The following is a 24738-nucleotide window of genomic DNA, read 5'->3' as shown; positions in this document are numbered from 1 at the left end:
CCTACAGGAAAATTAAAGAGACCTTTGGAGAAAAGAGAACCACTTGTATGAATATTAAGAGCTCAGATGGAAACCCAGTTCTAAGCAAAGAAGGGAAAGCAGAAAGATGGAACGTGTATATAGAGGGTCTATACAAGGGCTATGTACTTGAGGACAATATTATGGAAATGGAAGAGAATGTAGATGAAGATGAAATGGGAGATACGATACTGCGTGAAGAGTTTGACAGAGCACTGAAAGACATGAGTCGAAACAAGGCCCCGGGAATAGACAACATTTCATTAGAACTACTGACGGCCTTAAGAGAGCCAGTCCTGACAAAACCCTACCATCTGGTGAGCAAGATGTATGAGACAGGCGAAATACCCTCAGACTTCAAGAAGGATATAATAATTCCAATCCCAAAGAAAGCAGGTGTTGACAGGTGTGAAAATTACCGAGCTATCAGTTTAATAAGTCACAGCTGCAAAATACTAACGCGAATTCTTTACAGACGAATGGAAAAACTAGTAGAAGCCGACCTAGGGGAAAATCAGTTTGGATTTCGTAGAAATATTGGAACACGTGAGGCAATACTGACCCTGCGACCTATCTTAGAAGCTAGATTAAGGAAAGGCAAACCTACATTTCTAGCATTTGTAGACTTAGAGAAAGCTTTTGGCAATGTTGACTGGAATACTCTCTTTCAAATTCTGTAGGTAGCAGGGGTAAAATATAGGGAGCGAAAGGCTATTTACAATTTGTATAGAAACGAAATGGCAGTTATAAGAGTCGAGGGACATGAAAGGGAAGCAGTGGTTGGGATGGGAGTGAGACAGGATTGTAGCCTCTCCCCAATGTTATTCAATCTGTATATTGAGCAAGCAGCGAAGGAAACAAAAGAAAAATTCGGAGTAGGTATTAAAATCCACGGAGAAGACATAAAAACTTTGAGGTTCGCCGATGACATTGTAATTCTGTCAGAGACAGCAAAGGACTTGGAAGAGCAGTTGAATGGAATGGATAGTGTCTTGCAAGGAGGATATAAGATGAACAGCAACAAAAGCAAAACGAGGATAATGGAGTGTAGTCGAATTAAGTCGGGTGATGCTGAGGGTATTAGATTAGGAAATGAGACACTTAAAGTAGTAAAGGAGTTTTGCTATTTGGGGAGCAAAATAACTGACGATGGTCGAAGTAGAGAGGATATAAAATGTAGACTGGCAATGGCAAGGAAAGCGTTTCTGAGGAAGAGAAATTTGTTAACATCGAGTATAGATTTAAGTGTCAGGAAGTCGTTTCTGAAAGTATTTGTATGGAGTGGTGTAGCCATGTATGGAAGTGAAATATGGACGATAAATAGTTTAGACAGGAAGAGAATAGAAGCTTTCGAAATGTGGTGCTCAGAAGAATGCTGAAGATTAGATGGGTAGATCACATAACTAATGAGGAGGTGTTGAATAGGACTGGGGAGAAGAGAAGTGTGTGGCACAACTTGACTAGAAGAAGGGATCGGTAGGTAGGACATGTTCTGAGGCATCAAGGGATCACCAATTTAGTATTGGAGGACAGCGTGGAGGGTAAAAGTCGTAGAGGGAGACCAAGAGATGAATACACCAAGCAGATTCAGACGGATGTATGTTGCAGTAGGTACTGGGAGATGAAGAAGCTTGCACAGGATAGAGTAGCATGGAGAGCTGCATCAAACCAGTCGCAGGACTGAAGACCACAACAACAACAGGGACTGGGTGTTGTGTTGTCCTTGTCATCCTCATTTAATCCCCATCGATACGCAAGTCGTCGAAGTGGCGTCAACTCGAAACACTTGCGCGAGGCGACTGGTCCACCCGACGGAAGGCCCTCGCCACACGGCATTTCCATTTACTTAGTGTTTAATCTTTATCTTTTGGAAACCATTCATAAGAAGAAGGAAATGTCGCAATATTACTTCAGGAGAAATTAGTGTATTTGTACTATTCTTTATTCTCCCTAGTGGTCCAAAAGAATTTTGTTTACTGATTTTGCCATGATGCATTTTTACGATATGTTATCCTCTACTATGTGCTCTACATGTAGCTGCCGTTTTAATCATTTCACATAATAGGGTGCAAGTCATGGGAAGGCACTGGATGTGATGTCGGTCGTCGGCTAGTTGCATGTGTCTTCGTAGAGCACTGCCAGCAATGGGTCCCTGTGCCTGACGTGCAAATCGACGACGATCTGACTGGCAGTACGCCGTCGATCGTCCCGTGTCGCGACGTCACGTACCAGGGTCATTCACTTGTGTTGGTCTTGCTGTGCGGCGGTTTCCGCCTGTAGAAACGTTGTCTTTTAGTATCGAGACACTGTTGACATCGGGAACTTGAATTCTTGGGTAATCTCCGATATGGTGTGACCCTCGATTATCATCGCATGTTCAAAGTCGGTTAACTCATGACGGGTTCCGATGTGCACTGGATACCACTCGCGCCGTACGCCACGGCTTTCGGGCGTCGTACACGGTGCATCTTGAAATGGGACAGCCCTTCCCGTGACTGTCGGCCTCTCAGTTTCGTGCGTGTGTACGTCACACTTTTAGAGCAGAGTGTAGCCTACAGGACGCGCTGTGGTCTCTGTCCACAGGAGAGGAGGGAGTGCCGCGCCATGCTGCTGGTGGCTGGACCTCGCCGCCGCCGCTTCCTGTGATGACAGCCGCGACCACTAGCAGGTAGGCAACCCGCACAGCGGCCGACGAATAGCGTGGAGCTTACCTGCCTGCCGCTTCCCCATAAGCCGTGTCGTCCGATCTGGTCAAAGTTCGACGGTCACAGGTGAGTCCACCATTTTTTGGTGTACGATAACTCCGAACTTGATGAATTCCGACACTATCATCATCATAATCATCATTTAACAGTTCCAGTTTCTCAGGTACTGGCAATGAGCCTCTTCCACTTTTGAATTCATTTTGACTATTTTACGACCGTGACTGTCTCAAGAAATATTTAAAGGTTTTTCTAAATTACCGCTACCGGTCACAAACTTTATTAACTATTGTATTATTAATTTATTTTGCTACATGTTTCGAGGGAATACCCCATCATCAGGCTAAATGGCATTACGAAAACAATTTTACGATAAGATTACACTGTCCTTACGTTTCCACTTTGTCGTGTCCAAATACACCTGTTCACGGAGTACATCATCCACTGTCCATCCTCTGGTCACTAGATCAGTCTTAATTAAGTCCATCCATCGGGTTCGAGGTCTTCCTTGAGGTCTTTTCACATACGCCCGTGTTTCCAAATTCATTTTGGCTGTTCTAGTTGGCTCCATTCTCATCACATGCCCGTACCATCGTAGATGCGCCAATTCGATGTAATAGGGATGTCTTCATTCCGGCTTCTTTCCTCACTTCCTCATTCCTTAACTTGTCCATCTTGGTCTTCTGGATGGTAGATCAAAGAAATTTGATCACTGATGCTTGCAGCCTTGATGATTCTCTTTTTGTGAGGATACATGTTTCAATACCGTAGGTCAATATTGGTATGAAATAGCTATTAAACATCATCAGTTTGGACGGTTTTGCAATCAAGTCATCCCACAAAAGTGGCAAGTTAAAACTGTGTGCCGGACCGAGACTCGAACTCAGGACCTTTGCCTTTGGCGGGCAAGTGCTCTACCAACTGAGCTACCCAAGCACGACTCACGCCCCGTCCTCACAGCTTTACGTCTGCCAGTACCTCGTCTCCTACCTTCCAAACTATACAGAAGCTCTCCTGCGAACCTTGCAGAACTACCACTCAAACAGGAAAGGTGCTTGGGTAGCTCAGTTGGTAGAGCACTTTCCCACGTGTGGCAAAGGTCCCGAGTTCGAGTCTCGGTCCGGCACACAGTTTTAATCTGCCAGGAAGTTTCATATCAGCGCACACTCCACTGCAGACTGAAAATCTCATTCTGAAAAGTGATCTTACTTGCTGGTAGAATTCAAATCCTTTGTGCACTCTGTTGGTGATTGCATTTCTGACCAAATGATCACTGGAGATTACGCTTCCAACGTAAGGAAAACTGTCCACATACTCCAGTTGGCGGTCTCCTAGTTTTACACTTGCTGGTTGTCCATCTCTGTTGACTACCATCACCACTGTCTTGGTCTTGCTGATGTTGAGGTTATATTTCTGGAACTGAGATTTCCATTCATCGAGTCTGATCTGTACTTCCTCTTAAGTTGCACTCCATATCATGATGTCATCAGCAAAGACAAACGCATTCAGTTAACCTGACTTCTCCTTGACGGTCTTCATTATAGTATCCATAACAGTGATGAACAGTAGTGGGGATAGTGCACTTCCTTGCTGAACTCCATTCTTGGTCTTTGTACATCATCTAAATCCCGACACTGTCATGATGCTTCCAATTGTAGCATCGCGTGTCTTTGATCATGAGAGTTTATTATTTTTTTATAACCAGTTTGTCAGTAGTGACCAGCTTCAGATCAGTCCGCAACAAACAGAATGAATGTGTGACAAGTGAAAGCAGTTCGCCATGACTGAAAATTATCATCAATATAACCTGCGTATCATGAGAAAACACTGTGATATGAGAAGCACAATAATGTCTTCATCGGACAATTAGAATTGTGAAAAAACATGATATAATTATTGCCAATACTGTCCTCTCTACAATCATACTAACATAATTGTGTTCTGCCAGTTATTAATCGACAAACGGCACACACACCGCGTCGCAAAACATCTCGAAACCCAAGACACCACGAATCAACGACGATTTATTTTTCTGACATGACTCGTCCGTCAGTGCTGTTTTCACTCCAGCAGATAGTCTACAGCCATAGCTATACTCCACAAGGCACGTTACCCATGTGTAGTGGAGGGCATTTGTAGCAGTACTATCATTTCCCCCTTTCCGTTCCATTCGCGAGCGATGCGTGGGAAGAAAAACGGGAGGCAATCTCCCGGATCAGCGAAAAATTTGTTTGATTTTAGGTATGATCCTAAATCATTCCCTTCCCTGGCCACACCATTGGAGGAACGCCAGGTTAAGGATGGCAGCGAACCTTATTCGCCCCACTATGTACTGGAGCTGATGGGGAGTCCTTTGTTTCAATGAAGCCTCAGTTTTTTGTTGAGCGTTTACAGGACAAGTTTGGGGAGATGGAGGGCTTGTCCAAAATGCGGTCAGGGTCAGTCTAGATAAAAACGGCATCCTCCGCCCAGTCACGGGCATTACTCGCTCGTGAGACACTGTGGGATGTTTCGTTACCATCACGCCAAATACGGTCGAGGGTATTATGTTCCACAGGGACCTTCTTCTGCAGTCTGACGACGAGCTGCGCGCCAATTTAGAGTACCGATGCGTTCATTTCGTCCGGCGTGTACATAGGGGTCCGAGGGATAATCAGGTTGCCACTGGAGCCTTCATCTTGGCCTTGCCCGAGATGCTCAAGGTGATGGTCCACCACTGTGATGTCAATCCATGTATCCCTCCCCCGATGCGGTGCTTTAAGTGTTGAAGTGCTGGAAGTTCGACCACATGTTGTCCCGCTATACTTCCAGCGTCACATATCGAGGTTGTGGACGTCCTTCGCATCCCAATACTCCATGTGCCCCGCCTCCTATCTGTGTCAGCTGCGGAGAACATCATTCCCCTTGCTTGCCAGACTGCAGGATTTTACAGCTAGAAAGGAAAATCATGGAATATAAGACCCTGGACCGACTGAACTACACTGAGCCGAAGAGGAAATTTGAGCGCCTCCATCCTGTGGCTATGACCTCCTCTTTCGCCGCCGCTACGAGAACAGTTTTAGCCCCATCAGTTCCAAGAATTCCAGTCGGCTCTAAGAGCTAGAAGATCAGACCTACTCCTTGATGGTGGGGTGCAATTCCCTCCCTGTTACTGCTGTACCACCTACCCCGGGAGCACTGCCCCACCCCCCTCTCCCCAACCATCAGGGACTCCAGTCCCCACTTCTCTGCTGGAGAAGCGTAAGTCTTCTTCGGTTCCTCTCACTAGGAAGGGGTCCCTTGGGCCACTCACTTTCCTGCTAGTGGGAAAGATGACACCTGACCGCTACGGTCGCAGGTTCGAATCCTGCCCCGGGCATGGATGTGTGCGATGTCCTTAGGTTAGTTAGGTTTAAGTAGTTCTAAGTTCTAGGGGACTGATGACCTAAGATGTTAAGTCCCATAGTGCTCAGAGCCATTTGAACCATTTGAAGATGACACCTGTCAGTAGCTGAAGTGCCCAAATGCAGCCGGTTGTAGGGCTTCGCGATCATCCTCAGTCCGTGAGACTGAATCAGCGAAGCCCTCCCAGCCAGAGAAACCCAAGGAGCAGCGAGAGAAACCCATAAAGAAGATCCCCAAGACAAAAGGAATTGGCATCCACACCACTACTACCTACAAGCTCTGCGTCTGAGGTTGGGGTGGAGATTCTGGCGGCCACTGAGGTCCTAGATCTCGCCAGACCCTCGTGCACAATGGATATAGACTGCTCAGGAAACAAGTCGGTAGCGGCAGGTGACCCTAAGACGTAAACTGCCTCTCTGAATGTTCCATGCGTTCCCAGCCTCACGATCACATTATCCTCCAGTGGAATTGCGGCGGTTTTTTTCCACCACCTGGCTGAGCTACGGCAGTTGTTAAGCTTTACACCTGCTTTCTGCGTTGCCCTCCAATAAACCTGGTTCCCGGAAATGCGGACCCCTACCCTTCGCGGCTACAGGGGATATTACAAGAAACATATCGAATATAATAGAATGTCAGGTGGAGTTCCGTCTATATCCTGAACTCGGTATGTAGTGGGCCTGTGCCTCTTCTAAGTCCTCTTGAAGTTGTGGCTGTCGGGATACGGAAGACGCAGGAAATACCTGTCTGCAACGTATGCAGATGGTGCAGTACCCCTGAACCCATTGGCTACACTGATTGCTCAACTCCCTAAACCTTTCCTACTTTTTGTAGGTTTCAACATAACCCCTTGTGGGGTGGCACCATGCTTACTGGCTGAGGCAGAGATGTCGAAACTTTACTGTCCCAGTTCGATCTGTGCCTCTTAATTACTAGGACCGCCACACATTTTAGTGTGGCTCATGGTAGTTAATCGGCCATAGATTTGTCACTTTGCAGCCGAGGACTTTTCCCACCTATCCACTGGAGAGCACATGACGACCTGTGTGGTAATGACCACTTCCCCATCTTCCTGTCACTCTCCCGGCGTCATGACCACGGGCGCCTAACCACATGGGCTTTCAACAAGGCAAACCGGGAAGCCTTCACCACTGCTGTCACCGTTGAATCTCCCCCACATGGTGTCGTCGATGTTGTAGTTGAGCAGGTAACTACAACGATCGTTTCTGCAGCGGAAAATGCGATCCCTCGTTCTTTGGGGTGCTCCAGAAGACAGTCGGTACCTTGGTGGTCGCCGGAAGTTGCTGAGGCAATCAAAGACCGTCGGCGAGCTCTACAGCGACATAAGCGGCACCCTTCCCTAGAGCACCTAATAGCCTTTAAACGGCTCCGTGCCCGCATTCGTCATCTTATCAAAAGGTGGAAACAGGAGTGTTGGGAGAGGTATGTCTCGACCACTGAGTGCCTTGCTTCACCTTTCCAAGTCCGGATAAAGATCAGACGTCTTTTTAGGTACCACCCCAACAGAAGTCCCTGGCGTTACCGTCGATTGCGTTTTATCTACCGACGCAAACGCGATTGCCGAGCACTATGCTCGAGCCTCTGCGTCGGAGAATTACCCCCCCCCCCCCCCCCAGCCCAGCCTTTCGCATTCTCAAACGGCGGATGGAAAGGAAAGTCCTCTTGTTCACTACACGCCACAGTGAACCCTATAACGCCCCATTTACAGAATGGGAGCTCCTCAGTGCCCTTGCACATTGCCCCGACACAGCTCCTGGGCCAGATCGGATCCACGGCCAGATGATTAAACATCTCTCGTCTGACTACAAGCGACATCTCCTCGTCATCTTCAACCGGATCTGGTGGGATGGCGTCTTTCCATCGCAATGGTGGGAGAGCACCATGATACCAGTGCTCAAACTCAAACCTGTCAAGAAACCGCTTGATGTGGATATCTATCGGCCTATCAGCCTCACCAACGTTCTTTTTAAGTTGCTGGAACGTATGGTGAGTCGGCGGTTAGGTTGGGTCCTGGAGTCACGTGGTCTACTGACTCCATGCCAGGGCGGTATACACCAGGGTCGCTCTGCCACTGATAATCTTGTGTCCCTCGAGTCTGCCATCCGAACAGCCTTTTCCAGAAGCCAGTACCTTTTTGCCGTCTTTTTTTGATTTATGATAAGCGTATGACTCCACCTGGCGACATCATATCCTTGCCACATTATACGAGTGGGGTCCCCCATGCCCGATCCCGATTTTTATCCAAAATTTCCTGTCGCTTCGTACTTTCCGTGTCCAAGTTGGTGCCTCCCATAGTTCCCCCCATATACAGGAGAATGGGGTCCAGCAGGGCTGTGTATTGAGTGTATCTCTATTTTTAGTGGCCATTAACGGTCTAGTAGCAGTTGTAGGGCCGTCCGTAGTACCTTCTCTGTACGCAGACGCCTTCTGCATTTCGTACTGCTCCACCAGTACTGGTATCGCTGAGAGGCACCTACAGAGAGCCATCCACAAGGCGCAGTCATGGGCTCTAGCCAACGGTTTCCAGTCCTTGGCCGCAAAATCGTGAGTTATGCACTTCTGTCGGCGTCGAACCGTTCATCCGGAACCAGAACTTTACCTTAATGACGATCCATTCACTGAAGTGGAGACATATCGATTCTTAGGACTGGCTTCCGACACCCGATTGACTTGGCTTCCTCACCTTCGTCAGCTTACGCGGAAATGCTGGCAGCACCTCTATGCCCTCCGCTGCCTGAGCAGCAGCGACTGGGGTGTAGATCGCTCTACGCTGCTGCAGCTGTACAGAGCCCTTGTTCAATCCCGCCTTGACTATGGGAGTGTGGTTTATGGTTCGGCGGCGCCCGCAGTGTTGCGTTTACTCGACCCAGCGCGCCACTGTGGCGTTCGACTAGCGATGGGATCTTTTAGGACGAGTCCGGTGACCAGCGTCCTGGTAGAGGCTTGGGTCCCTCCATTGCAAGTTAGGCGTGCACAACTGCTCGCCAGTTACGTTGCACACGTTCGCAGTTCTCCTGCGCGTCTCCTTTTCCCGCCCGCGGAGGTTCAACCCCCGCATCAGCGGTCCAGGTCAGGGCTTACAACTGCAGTTCGCGGCCGATCCCTTCTATCCGAACTGGAGTCCTTGCATTTACCACCTATACTTCAGGTCCATTCACGTACACCTCCAAGGTGGACACCCAGGCCGCGGCTGCGACTGGACCTGTCACATGGCCCTAAGGGCTCAGTTAACCCCGCCTCTCTCCGCTGCCACTTCCTGTCGATTCTTGACATGTACCGAGGCCATGAAGTGGTTTACACCGACGGCTCGATGGCTGATGGTCACGTCGTCTTTGCCATGTCCATGGAGGACATATTGAACAGCATTCCTTGCCCCATGGCTGCAGTGTTTTCACTGCAGAGCTGGTGGCTATATCTCGTGCTCCGTTCATGCCCTGGGGAGTCGTTTCTTCTCTGTACTGACTCCTTGAGTAGCCTACAAGCTATCGACCAGTGCTACCCTAGTCATCCTTTAGTAGCGACCATTCAGTAGTCTATCTATGCCCTCGAACGGTCCGGTCGCTCAGTAGTGTCTGTCTGGACTCCAAGTCATGTCGGAAGCCCAGGCAACGAACTTGCCGACAGGGTGGCCTAACGGGCTACGCGGAAACCGCTTATGGAGATCGGCTTCTCTGAAAGTGACCTTCGTTCTATCTTACGCCGCATGGTTTTTCAGCTTTGGGAGACGGAATGGCATAACAGTATTCACAACAAACTGCGTGTCATTAAGGAGACTACGATTGTGTAGAAGTTCTCCACGCGGGCCTTCCGCAGGAGATCAGTAGTCCTCTGCCGGTTCCGTATTGGCCATACGCGGCTAACGCATGGTTACCTCCTCCGTCGCGAGGACACACCTCGGTGTCGCTGTGGATCACAAATGACGGTCGTCCGTCTCTTGCTGGACTGCTCACTTTTAGCCGCTCTGCGGCGGTCTTTTAACTTTCCCAGCATCCTACCTTCGGTGTTGGGCGACAATACCTCAACAGCAGCTTTAGTTTTACGTTTTATTCGGTGAGGGTGGGTTTTATCATTCGATCTAAGATTTCGCGCATGTCCTTTGTCCCTCTGTGTCCTCTACCCTAGCGCTTTTAGGGTGGAGGTTTTAATGTGTTGCTGAGTGGCTGGCTTCTCCTTTTTATTCTCGGTCGGCCAGCCACTGTATCTGCTTTCTTGTTTTACTCTTTTCTAACTGTTTCTTGAGTCTCTCTGTTGTCTTCTTGTCTTCTTTTGTTCCTTTTAGCGTTTGTTACATCTCCTTCATTCTTGTGGTTTTCCCTTTCTTTCCGTTTTGTGTTGTACATCTCGTTTGTTTTATCTCCCCCACCCTTGTGGCATTATTTTATTCGGAACAAGGGACCGATGACCAAGCAGTTTGTTCCCTTCCCCCTTATTTTAAACCAACCAACCAATCTAAAGCTGCCGCCCCTAGGTCCATGCCTAGTGGGCCTGTATGTAAATCCGCCTCTGACCTCAGCCATCGTCCGTTGTTGTGACATTATACTGTAATCCTGTGCTGTCTCTGACAGAATTACCAAGTCATCGGCAAACCTCCAAAGTTTTATTTCTTCTCGCTGAACCTTAATTCTTGCAACAAATTTTTCTGTGGTTTACTTTACTTCTTACTTAGTGTACAAAAATGGTTCAAATGGCTCTGAGCACTGTGGAACTCAACGTCTGAGGTCATTAGTCCCCTAGAACTCAGAACTAATTAAACCTAACTAACCTAAGGACATCACGCACATCCATGCCCGAGGCAGGATTCGAACCTGCGACCGTAGCGGTCTCGCGGATCCAGACTGCAGCGCCTAGAACCGCTCGGCCACTTCGGCTGGCACTTAGTGTACAGATTAAAATAAGTGACGCCCTGTTGCTCTGTATTTCACTACCTTCTCAACTCCTGCTTCCCTTTCATTCCCTTCGATTCTTATAACTGCAGCCTCCAAATTCTGCACACGATGTTCAGTTGATCCGTACTGCCTTCAGTATTTCAAAGAATATAATTAAAAGCTTTCTGTAAATCCTCGAATGATATAATGCTACGTTTGCTTTCTTCACCCTACCTCCCAAGATAAGTAGCGTGGTCGGTATTGCCTCTTTCTTTGAGACTTAAAAGAGACGAAATCAAGAATTAAGTCTCCGTGACTTGTCTGCCTGTGAACGCTGATGCATCTCAGAATAGGGAACGATCGCTCGCGCGCCCACACACACACACACACACACACACACACACACACACACACACACATACACACACACAGAGAGAGAGAGAGAGAGAGAGAGAGAGAGACAGGGTGGAGGAGGTGGTTACGCGCGCGCGTGTGTGTGTACTAGTTTGGCGCAGGAGCATGTGATAAAGGCTTTACAAACAACCGTGTGACGCGGCTACAAGGACGCGCAACAGGTGAAAACACACACACACACACACACACACACACACACACACACACACAAACACAGGCGCGCGCGCTATCGCTCACCCATATAACAGCAGCAGCTACATCTTTCATTCGTACACCTCTCCTCTCTGAAAACCAGCCTCCTTGGTTCTAGCGCGCTCAATCGCACACACTACCTGTTTGTTCCTGCTTTCGCATTTCCTTGTCGCCGTAAAGAAGGAAACGCACATGCAGTGTCTGCTATTTTCTGTTATACAATCTTCCTGTTACCTCCATAGATACTCACTTATCCACTGTGCGTCTATACTGTATTTCCGAGCGTCATATAGGACTCTCCACTGCATTTGCCGTCTCGTTGACAACAGAGATATTTACACGTCTCCAGTGCAGCATTTTACCCTAAAATTCTCTGTCACATTGATTATAAGTTTCGAAAATATATAAAACTATCTCTATTTTGCATGCTCAGTTTCATAACATATTGATTTTTCCTAAGTTGTGTGTTGTGATTGATTTTGGTGTTCAGTCCGAAGACTGGTTTGATGCAGTTCTCCACGCTATTCCATCCTGTGCAAACTTCATCATCTCCGAATAACTACTGCAGCCTACATCCTTCTGAATCTGCTTGCTGTATTCATCTCTTGCTGCCCTTCTTCAGTTTTTACTCCCTCCTACCTCTCACACCTCTCTCTAACACTAAATTACTGATTCGTTGACGTCTCAAGATCTATCCTATCAGCCGATCCCCTCTTCCAATCAAGCTGTGCCACAAATTTCTTGCCCGCATCTCGTGGTCGTGCGGTAGCGTTCTCTCTTCCCACGCACGGGTTCCCGGGTTCGATTCCCGGCGGGGTCAGGGATTTTCTCTGCCTCGTGATGGCTGGGTGTTGTGTGCTGTCCTTAGGTTAGTTAGGTTTAAGTAGTTCTAAGTTCTAGGGGACTTATGACCACAGCAGTTGAGTCCCATAGTGCTCAGAGCCATTTGAACCATTTGAACAAATTTCTTTCCTCTCCAGTTCTGTTCAGTACCTCCTCATAAATTACGTGATCTACCCATTTAATGTTCAGAATTCTTCTGTAGAACCACATTCCGAAAGCCTCTATTCTTTTCTTGGCTGAACTGTTTATCGTTCAAGTTTCACTTCTACACAAGGCTGCGCAAGAGATAAATCCTCTCAGAAGAGAGTTTCTGACACTTAAATCTATATTCCATGTTAACAGCTTCAGCTTTCTTCAGAAACGCTTTTCTCGCCATTTTCAGCCTACATTTTATATACTCCCTACTTCTGCTATCATTAGTTATTTTACTGCCCATGTAGGAAAACCCATCTACTGCTTTGTCTCGTTCCCTAATCTACAGTTGGTCTTCCGCATCGCCTGGTTTAATTCGACTACATTACATTACCCTCCTTTTGCCTTTTTCGTTGTTCACCTCATATTGTTTCAAGACATTTTCCATTTCATTCGACTGCTCTTCCAAGTCCTTTGCTTTCTCTGACAGAATTACAATGTCATCGGCACACCCCAAGGCTTTTATTTATCTCGTGCTATAAAACTTTCTTTCGTTTTCTTTACTGCTTTTACAGATTGAATAACATCGGCAGTAGGCTACAACCCTGTCATCTTCACTTCCCAACTACTGCTTCCCTTTCATACCACTCTACTCTTATAACTGCCGTCTGGTTTCCGTACAATTTGCAAATAGACTTTCGCTCCCTGTACTACACCTATCTTCGTAATTTCAAAGAGAGTACGCCAGGAAATATTGTCAGAAGCTTTCTATGAGCCCATAAACGCTATAAATGAAGGTTTCATTTTCCTTGTCATAACTTCTCAGATAAGTCGTAGGATCACTACTACCTCGCGGTTTCCTACATTTTTCCAGAATCCAAACTGATCTTCCCCGAGATGTGCTTCTACCAGTATTTTCATTCTTCTGTAAAGAATTCGTATTACACTACTGGCCATTAAAATTGCTACACCACGAAGATGACGTGCTACAGACGCGAAATTTAACCGACAGGAAGAAGATGGCTCTGAGCACTATGGGACTTAACATCTATGATCATCAGTCCCCTAGAACTTAGAACTACTTAAACCTAACCAACCTAAGGACATCACACAACATCCAGTCATCACGAGGCAGAGAAAATCCCTGACCCCGCCGGGAATCGAACCCGGGAACCCGGGCGCGGGAAGCGAGAACGCTACCGCACGACCACCAGCTGCGGACAAGGAGGAAGATGCTGTGATATGCAAATGATTAGCTTTTCATAGCATTCACAGAAGGTTGGCGCCGGTGGCGACACCTACAACGTGCTCACTTGAGGAAAGTTTCCAGCCGATTTCGCATACACAAACAGCAGTTGACAGGCGTTGCCTGGTGAAACGTAGTCGTGATGCCTCGTATAAGGAGGAGAAATGCGTACCATCACGTTTCCGACTTTGATAAAGATCGGATTGTAGCCTATCGAGATTGCGGTTTATCGTACCGCGACATTGCTGCTCGCATTGTTCGAGATCCAATGACTTAGTAGAATATGGAATTGGTGGGTTCACCAGGGTAATACGGAACGCCGTGCTGGATCCCACTAGCAGTCGAGATGACAGGCATCTTATCCGCATGGCTGTAACGGATCGTGCAGCCACGTCTCGATCCCTGAGTCAACAGATGGGGACGTTTGCAATACAACAACCATCTGCACGAACAGTTCGACGACGTTTGCAGCAGCATGGACTATCAGCTCGGAGACCGTGGCTGCGGTTACCCTTGACGCTGCATCACAGACAGGAGCGCCTGCGATGATGTACTCAACGACGAACCCGGGTGCACGAATGGCAAACCGTCATTTTTTCGGACGAATCCAGGTTCTGTTTACAGCATCATGATGGTCGTATCCGTGTCTGGCGACATCGCGGAGAACGCATATTGGAAGCATGTATTCGTCATCGCCATACTGGCGTATCACCCGGCGTGATGGTATGGGGTGCTATTGGTTACACGTCTCGGTCACCTCTTGTTCGCATTGACGGCGCTTTGAACAGGACGTTACGCTTCAGATGTATTACGACCCGTGGCTCTACCCTTCATTCGATCCCAGCAAAACCCTACATTTCAGCAGGATAGTGCCCGACCACATGTTGCAGGCCCTGTACGGGCCTTTCTGGATACAGAAAATGTTCGACTGCTGCCCTGGCTAGCATATTCTCCAGATATCTCACCAATTGAAAACGTCTGGTCAATGGTGGCCAAGCAACTGGCTCGTCACAATACGCCAGTCACTACTCTTGATGAACTGTGGTATCTTGTTGAAGCTGCATGGGCCGCTGTACCTGTACACGCCATCCAAGCTCTGTTTCACTCAATGCCCAAGCGTATCAAGGCCGTTATTACGGCCAAAGGTGGTTGTTCTGGGTACTGATTTCTCAGGATCTATGCACCCAAATTGCGTGAAAATGTCAGTTCTAGTATAATATATCTGTCCAATGAATACCTGTTTATCATCTGCATTTCTTCTTGATGTAGCAATTTTAATGGCCAGTAGTGTAGTATTTTGCAACCATGACTGTTAGTTCTGCAATCGTCACAGCTTTCGGCAACTGCTTTCTTTGGAATTAGAATTACTATATTATTTATTATTACTATATTTCGCCTGTCTCATACATCGTGCACGTCAGATGGAAGAGTTTTGTAATGACTGGCCCTCCCAAGGCTATCAATAGTTCTGACGGAATATCGTCTACTTCCGAGGCCTTTTTTCGGCTTAGAGCTTTCAGAACCCTGTCAAATTCTTCTCGCAACATCATTCCCCCATCTCATCTTCATCTACGTTCACTTTCATTTCTACAATACAGTGTCCAAGTTCATTCCGCTTGTATAACCCTTCCATAAACTCCTTCGACCTTTCAGCTTTCCCTTGTTTGCTTAGTATTGGTTTTCCATATGAACTCTTGATCTCTTGATATTCATAGAGCTGCCTCTATTTTGTACAAAGGTCGCTCTAATTTTCCCGTAGGTTTTTTCCGGGTTGCATATGGTTGTATATCCTTACATTTGTTGTCTAACCATTCCTGCTCAACCATTTTGCACTTCCTTTCAGTCTCTTCTTTTACACGTTTGTATTCCCTTTCGCCTGTTGCATTTGCTGGCTTTTTGTATTTTCTCCTTGCGTTAGTTAAATTCAAAATCTTTTGTGGTATTGAAGGAGTCCTACTAGGTCTTGTCTTTTTCCTGTGTGACGCACTGCTGCCTTCACTGTTTCATCTTTCTACGCTACTGATTTGTTTCCTATTGTACGCCTTTCCGCTGTTTGGAACATTGACTGGTGGTCCCTCTGAAACTCTTAACAGCCTTTTGTTCTTTCAACTTGTACAGGTTTCATCTCACTTAATTTTCCACCTTTTTGCAATTTGTTCGGTTTTATTCTACACTTCATAACCAATAAATTGTGGCCAGATTCCACATCAGCCCCGGAAATGTTTTATAGTTTAAAATCTTGTTCAGAAATCTCTGTCTTACCATTATATAATCAAACTGAAGACATCTGGTATCTCCAAGTCCCTCCCATGTATGCAAACTTCTTTCATGTTTCTTTTAATGACAGATGTAATCACAACTAAGTAAGTACTTATGTAGTGTGGCACATTTCGAAAGGTGGAGAGCGAAATTCCTTGGCTTCCTTTCTGAAGAAATGTCAACTTCGGCAGCTGTTGTTGTAGATGCGATGCAATGTTTTCTTTGTTTATCGGTGCCATTGCTCTGCTTTGTGTAAACACGAATAGCAGTGTAGCACTGTTGTGAGTTACTTGTTGCCTAAGCATTTCTACTAAACTCCGTTGCCTCATGCTGTGCACACCGTTGTATGGCTCCAGCCCCGCCCCCTGTGGCCTTTATCGGCCAGTGTTGTGATTGCATGTAGACAGTATGTGAGGCGTCGAATGTCGTAAACGTCATTGGCCTTTTGACACCTCTCGCTCAAGAGGTTCCTTGCCAGGAAGCCCCAATACGTCCAGCGATAACCTGCTTATAAAACTCCCTTAGGAATATTCTTCAGCCTCCTGTGTAGCAATGCCTTAGAAATTGTGCAGATAAAATTAATTCTCACAGGTCTGTCTGACTGACGGGAGAGTGTCACTGGAATTACAAAACTTCGGCTGACAGATCCTTGAAGATGGGCGCCAATCGTCCCGCGAAAGCTTAATTAAAATCTTTCAAACAAGGTGAGAAATTCAGAAATTTATACAACGGGAGATCAAAAAGTTTCCTATTGATGGTGTTTCTGCATGGTATATGCAACGTAGCGCGGCTCCGATGTGGGTATACAAGCACGAGGGATTAGTGTGGCATTCGCATTCGTGTCTTTCCGACATGCGGGCGGTGAACGCGTAAACGGAAACTATGGCAACGTTATTACCAAATGCGTGCAAACAAGGCCAACTTCCTGTTGTTCTTTTCTCGCTGCTGAAGGAGGGACACCGGCAGACATTCAACGGAGAATGAAGAATGTGTATGACTCAGCATGTCTGTCGAAAGGAACCGTCGTGGAATGGTGCGACAAATTCTGCGCTGGTCGCGACTCGATATAAGACGCCAGTCGATATGGGAGATACGTAGAAGTTATGCCAAATGAAGCGCAAGGCACTCAGGCACATGTCTATACTCGTGACCTCTTCCCATGCGATCCCCTAAAAAAGGCCTTAAGGGTCAACGATTCCTGTCCGATGAGAATGTGCAATACGCACTTCTGCACATCTTTACGCAGCAGGACGTGGTGTTTTACCAAAGGGGTGTGTTAAACCTTGTGCGTCGGTAAAACGATTACCTCAATGCTCAGGGCGATTTCGCCTGATTGGCATACGCATCCTGGCCAGTACAGCGTTTTTAGGGAAACTTTTCGGTCGCCCCTTGTAGCAAAACACCTTACACATCATTCCACTAGGGACCGCCAAAGCGAGACTGGTCTGATTACAGAGCACAGTGGGACGTTTAAACAGACAGTCTGTCCACATTCCATATGCGAGTGGTATATGTAGTACCATGCACTTCAGTCATTCTCAGAATATAGCTGTTGATATAGATTAGGAGGAAATGGAGGATCAAGAGGTGAAATAGGAGGACACTGCAAGTGAGGGTCGGGTGAGGTGGACTCTGCCACGTGAGGGCAGGATGGAGACGTAAGCCACGTGTGCCGCACAGTGGCCTTTGTGCAGCCCTGAGCGGCGCGGCGCGGACAAAGCGGCCCCTGGGGGCGCGCAGCTGCCGCCCCCGCCCCCGCTCCCGCCTTTTCGTCTCTTCTCGTCCCGTCTCGTCTCGTCACGTCACGTCTCACTGCCGGCTCCCGCAGGCCGCCTGGCTAGGCACACGGCACACGTTACACGCCCAACTAGGCTTCGCAGCCCAGTGAACAACCTCTAGCCGTCTAGCCGTCTGGAGCTTGAACCCAGCCCACCTGCAGGTTACGTGTGTATATAAGGGGGAACGGATCTCTGACACTATATTATTGGGTTTTAGGTTAGGACCCTCTGTTGAAACTGAATAAAAGCAATATTTGTTTCGTCACACGCGTTTCGTCTCAAGTAAGGCATCATCAGTGCTTTGAAATACATACATATCTTTTGTGTGTAGCACTTTCAACCTAAGTGTTGTATAATTGCACACGTAAGCTACAAACAATTCTACATCTATATCAAGACTCCTCAAGCTACCTGACGGTTACTGGCGGAGAGTATTTCTGGTACCACTAACTGATCCCTCCTTCATTGTTCCACTCGCGAATGGCGCGTGCGAAGAATGACTGTCGGAAAGCCTTCGTTTTACCTCTAATTTTTCGTCTTTGCTCTTCGTGGTTATTTCGCGAGATGTTTGTGAGAGGAAAAAATACGTTGTCTGGAGGTTCTCTCTCGAAATTTCAATAGTAAATCTCTTCGTGAGGCACGACTCCTGTCTAGTAACACCTACCACTGGAGTTTGATGAGTATGTCTGTAACGCTGATGCGCCGACTAAACGTTCCCGGGACGAAAGACGCCGCTCTTCTTGCATCTTCTCTACGTCTTCTACCAGCTCTACCTGTTAAGGATCCTATATTGACGAACAAGATTCAAGAATCGGTCGAACAAGCGCCTTGTGAACCACTTTTGTCGTCGATAGTTCAATTTTCTTAAAATTCTTCCTTTGAATTTCAGTCTGGCTTCTGGTTTTCCTACTACTTGTTTTATGTGATCTTTCTACCTTAGGTCGCTCTGGATATTTTACGGTATATACCTGTTCCCATCTGTTCGTCATCAACAGCATTGGTATAGAGTAGTTGATTTCTTTTCCTGTGTATGCACAATATGTTACATTTATTTACGTTCAGGGTCAACTGCCAAAAACGGTTCAAATGGCTCTAAGGACTATGGGACTTAACATCTGAGGTCATCAGTCCCCTAGACTTAGAACTACTTAAAGCTAGCTAACATAAGGACATCACACACTTCCATGACCGAGGCAGGATTCGAACCTGCTACCCTAGCAGCAGTGCGGTTCCGGACTGAAGCGCGTAGAACCTCTCGGCCACAGCGGCCAGCTCAACTGCCAGAGACTGCACCGTTCATCAATCCTCTGCAGGTCATTCTCCAAATCGACACTCTCCTCTGGCGTCGCTACTTTGTTACAGACAACCGCATTATCTACGAAAAGTCTTTAAGAGCTTCCGGCGCTTTCTGCTACATCATTTACATACATTGTAAGTAAACAGTAATTCCTTCGGGTACTCCGGAAATTACCTTTACATCAATCGATTCTGTCTGTCTGGCCTAGGCACCTTTCGCTCAATAAATGTCTTATTACTTACGTTGATGTATTGTGCTTTGGTATTGCTGTATATGTGCTCTTGCTGTTCTGTTCTTCCTGCAGCACTCAACACCACTTTCAACACAGGACACAAACTGCACGCACACACACACACACACACACACACACACACACACACACACACACGTACACGCACTCCCCCTATGTTAACTTGTTTTTTTTTTGTTTTTTTAAGTGCTGCTACGAATTTTGTGATTTCCATGGTGGAGTGTGTGGGCAGTTTGTATCCTGGGCCATCCAACCCTGGTCCTCGCTGGGTGATGGGCACAAAATTTCACTTTATGTCTAGTGTCAAGGGCAAACGTTCTGCGCAGTTACTAATGTTTTTAGTTTTTGAGACGTTGTTCCCTGTAAATTAGTTTTTTTTACGCTCGTCAATTTAAACATGTTATTGGAACAAAAGGCAGGTTGTTTACTTTTCATCCTAAAACGTCAAGAAATGGCCACAAAAGTCCCAAAATTTCTTGAGAGCGGTTGTCAGCACTGAGTCATAAGCAAGTCATGGATTTACAACTGAAATTTTGTGCTCTATGATGCATTTAGTTTCAGGCTTTTACTTTGTATCCACCATGATGGGGCAAATAATGCAGCAGAATAACGAACACATGAAAGCGAGGAGTTTCAACTGAAGCATCCCACCTGGAATGGCTAAATTCGATTAAAGCGGTTTTACAATATGTTCTACCCCACACGGGACATTTATCTGTAAAATACTGCATGTATCCGTAACAGATCTTTGAGGGTTATCGAATGATAGTACAACAGCAGTATACAACGCTGAAGGAACGATGGCGTCCAGCAGACAGTGACCACCAGAGTCGCAAATCATGTTTTCGTTTGGCAGATACTTGAAACTATGTATGTTAGATGCTACTTGCGGAGTAGTATTTCCCAAAATAGAAGTTGCTGTGCAGCCCCACATCTTTTCTTATTCATCATCGAGTTGCAAATACAGTTATTACAACACTGTGGGCTGGAGTAGGTATACGCACTTGACAAGGGTGACCGAGTCCTCCCTCGGCCATGTGTGTGTGGGCGTAAGTTAGTTTAAGTTAGATTAAGTAGTGTGTAAGCTTAGGGGTCTGAGCAGTTTGGTCCCATAAGATCTTACCACAATACACAAGGGCGACATGTGGACGTGCTACGTCGATTTCGGCCCATCTGCACTGTTGGCAGTTCTGTATCAAAAGCCAACAACTGGCCCGTCACGTTGTGTGTTAGGAAACATGAACACTGAAACGTCCTGGCGGATTAAAATTACCTAGTGCTGGACCGAGACTCGAACCCGGAAACTTTGCCTTTCGCGGACAGTTCTTTTACCGTCTCAGCTATCCAAACACAACTCACGATCTGCCCTCACAGCTATACTTCCAGCATAACTTGCTTCCATGTATAATGTTTGAAACATGTTTATTAGCTTTTTGATAGCTATTACCTTTACGACTCTTGTGAATCTGCTTATTTTAATTATCTGTTACATGCTACTGTCTGTCCAGCAATGTATTTTTCTATAACGTTTTGATTTGCTAACCTTCAAAAAGCACTTGTAATCAAATGCAGTATTTTACTCATAACTGACCAAGACACATCTCAGTATTTTCAATTAATTTTTATTCGATTTCAGCTATTCGCAGGAACAACGTCCTTATATGTCCTGACGTTATAGATGGACGTATGTCAGCTTCGAGTAAACTGTTATTCATGTCCATATTTGCTGGTTATAATATGTTCAGAAAGTTTTTAAAGCTTTTAGATAATTGGCTATTGCACATACATTACAATATGTTTTTTACTATATGACAACACTCAAACTCGAATTTCTGCAACTGCCAGATAGTAAAAAACGTTTTATAAAACATGTGCAACAGCAAATTATCGAACAGCTTTAAAACGTTACTGAAGATAATATTACAACCAACAGCTACAGACAACAATAGCGGTTTACTCAGAGTCGACGTATGCCCATCTAGAACGTCAGGACATGTACTGATGGAAGCAATAAGGTCGAAATAAGCTTACATAGCAAAATAAAATAGCAAGTAGCATACTGTTTTCCAGTTCTCTGCATAAGATATAGAAGTGATTTCTAGAGTACGCCAAGGAAGTGTGATTGGGCCGTTACTGTTCACAGACCGTATAAATGACGTAACGGATAAGGGCGGAAGCTGAGTGCGGCTGTTGGCAGACGATACTACAGTCTATTGGAAAGATACAACGCTACGAGGGTTTAGCGAAATGCAGGACACCTGCAGAGGGCTGAACTCTGGTGCACGGAGTGTCAGTTGACCCTGAGCATAAATAAATGTAACCAAATGCGCAATAATAGCTCTGTTCTTGGTTTAAATTATTGTGACAAATCGCTGGAAAGAGTAAGTACCGTGAGAGACCTAGCTGGAACCGTCCGGCCGACCTGACGTGGAATGCCCACATAAAACAAATTGAATGAAAAGCAGATGCGAGGGTAAGATTCATTGGAAGAATCTAAAGGAAATGAAGGAGGCGCGTTGAATAAGAAATGCAACAAATTTTGTTCTCAGCCAGTTTAGGTTGAAAAAGTGCGGAATTTGTTGTGGGATACAGTGGAATATCGCCTCTTCAGCCCCTACAGTTTCATGAAGTTCCAATAGGTGGCCTCGGTATACATAGCCTTCAAATGGAGTTGTGTTCCAAGCAGAGAGCTGTCATTGAGTTTATTATCGGGGGGAAACCTGAGAATTGCTTCCAGAATGCCTACGGAGACCTGGCAATGAACAAAAGTACGGTGAAACGTTGTGCGAGGCGTCTGTCATCATCGCCACGAGGTCGCCATCTCTGGCATGCCGGGCGGCCACAAACAGTTGAGACTCCTGCAATGTTGGAACGTTCGGACACTCTCACTTGAGGTGATCGACGGATCACCATCAAACACCTCGGTGCATAATTGGACATCTCTGTTGGTAGTGCTGACACACTCGTCCACCAGTTGGAGTACTCAAAGAAGTGTGCCCGCTGGCTTCCTCGCCGCCCGACAGAAGAGCAACGAACCGGCCTCGGTGGCCGAGCGGTTCTAGGCGCTACAGTCTGGAACCGCGCGACTGCTACGGTCGCAGGTTCGAATCCTGCTTCGGGCATGGATGTGTGTGCTGTCCTTAGGTTAGTTAGGTTTAAGTAATTCTCAGTTCTAGGGGACTGATGACCTCCGATGTTAAGTCCCATAGTGCTCGGAGCCATCTGAACCATTTTTTAGAAGAGCAACGAAGGACCATTTGTGCGGAATTGCTTGTGCGTTACGGAGCTGATTGTGACTTTTTTTTTGTCGAATATCTCATAGGCGATGAAACACGGGTCCATCACTTCGAACCAGAAACAAAACGGTATTCCATGGAGTGGTGCCACACACCTCTCCTCTGGAGAAAACGTTCTAAGCCGCACAGTCAGCCGTTAAAGTCATGGTGGCGGTCTTTGGGACACTGGAGCGGTTATTCTGTTTGAGGTCCTCCCTCTTGGTGCAACCATCAACTCTGAAAAGTAGTTCGCTATCGTCAGGAAATTGAAGAAAATATTACAGCGTATTCGTCGCTACTTCTCCTTGCCCATGGCAACGCAAGGCGTAGCACAACTCTGCACACCCGAGAGGAGGTCACTTAACTTCATTGGACTGTTCTTCCTCATCGACCCTCCAGCCCGGATCTCGCACTCTCCGACTCCCATTTGATTGGCGTAATGACGTATGTGCTCCGCGGGATGATACGTGGTGATGGGGAGGTTATTGAATGCAACAAATTATTGGCTCCGACATCGACCAGTAGAGTTGTACCGTGCGGGCAGACGGTTCTCCCAGTGATGTGGCGTAAGGCCGTCGCGTTGAACGGAGATTCTACTGAAAAATAGGATTTTGTAACTAGAATCTTGGAGATTAATGTGGTGTAGTGGAATCCTGGATAAAACCAACATGCTTTCATAAAACGTGTTGCATTACTTATTGAACGCCCCTCGGAATTCATACAGAAAGAAGTGGGTTACACAATAGCTGGAAGCCCGGTTCTTGAGTACGGCTGAACTTTGCCACTCTCGACTAACGCTTGCAATAGCATAGCATTTTCCATAACGTGTAATACCAAGGGGTGGTTCAAATGGCTCTGAGCAATATGGGACATTTCTTCTAAGGTCATCAGTCCCCTAGAACTTAGAACTACTTAAACCTAACTAACCTAAGGACATCACACACATCCATGCCCGAGGCAGGATTCGAACCTGCGACCGTAGCGGTAGCGCGGTTCCAGACTGTACTACCTAGAATCGCTCAGCCACCCTGCCGGCCCAACGGACGGAGTGGGGGGTTGCACGGAGAAGAGGGGAGCGGGGCGGTTCTTTATTCCCCACAAACAAAATTTAAAATTCGCTAATTGTTGTTACTTGTCATTAGCAAAATACTTTTTAAATAGGTATTTATGTATAAATAAGGTACAGAACCTAAAAACATCAATTAGCTCAATCTTAGCAATATCCAGATATTTTACGTAATGTGTACTCTGAAGGGGAGGGACGGCGGGTTGCTTTGTAGCCATCACAGAAAAATTTACAAAATACAAATATCGTTAACTGTCGTTGACTTTGATTCACAACATACTCTTTAAGGATATAGTGATGTGTAAGAAAGTCCTGAATGTCAAAACATGAGTGTGCGATTAGCTGCGAAAAGTTTATTGTTTATTTATTTACACGTCAAGTTCCGTAGGACCAAATTGAGCGCCGAGCGGTTCTAGGAGCTTCTGTCCGGAACCCCGCTGCTGCTACGGTCGCAGATTCGAATCCTGCCTCGATCAGGGATGTGTGTGATGTCCTTCGTTAGGTTTATGTAGTTCTAAGTCTAGGGGACTGATAACCTCAGATGTTAAGTCCCATAGTGCTTAGAGCCATTTGAACCATTTGAACCAAAATGAGAAACAAATCTCCAAGGTCATGGAACATGTCAGTACATGAAATTACAACATAACATCACTTTCTCTCTCTCTCCGTCTCTCTCACTCTCTCTCTCTCTCTCTCTCTCTCTCCCTCTCGCATATGTTATATTTGCTAGGCAGGTAACAACGCACAACAACTAACCAGCGGAAAAATGCTCCTATTGGAACGCAAAAAATACTAATCTGCTCCTTTTTATTAATAGACTCTGCCTAAAAAGTACGGCACTAACTATCTCATTCTGTGTTCCTCAGCACCTTTAAAATAGTACCAAAAATTCTGGCATGAGAGCATATTGGCGCTCTTACGAGTATTAATATGCAAGTCACCTCTGACTCCCACAACATGCACTAACTGAAATTTGCTCACAACCACTAGTCCATCGTC

The 24738-nt window shown here is 46.4% G+C and overlaps 1 protein-coding gene across 2 annotated transcripts in view; it reads left to right on the top strand.

Moving 5' to 3' along the window:
* LOC126458255 (protein tweety) overlaps nt 1-24738 on the top strand; it is a 1040173-nt gene that overhangs the window by 472923 nt on the left and 542512 nt on the right. For both annotated transcript variants that reach the window (XM_050095170.1, XM_050095169.1), the window contains exon 2: nt 2602-2686. The gene's annotated coding sequence lies outside the window, so the exon portion shown is untranslated. The remainder of the gene's footprint in view (nt 1-2601; nt 2687-24738) is intronic.

This window comes from Schistocerca serialis, chromosome 2 (assembly GCF_023864345.2).
Source record: "Schistocerca serialis cubense isolate TAMUIC-IGC-003099 chromosome 2, iqSchSeri2.2, whole genome shotgun sequence".
Lineage (NCBI taxonomy): Eukaryota > Metazoa > Arthropoda > Insecta > Orthoptera > Acrididae > Schistocerca > Schistocerca serialis.
This window is presented reverse-complemented; position numbering and strand designations above follow the sequence as displayed.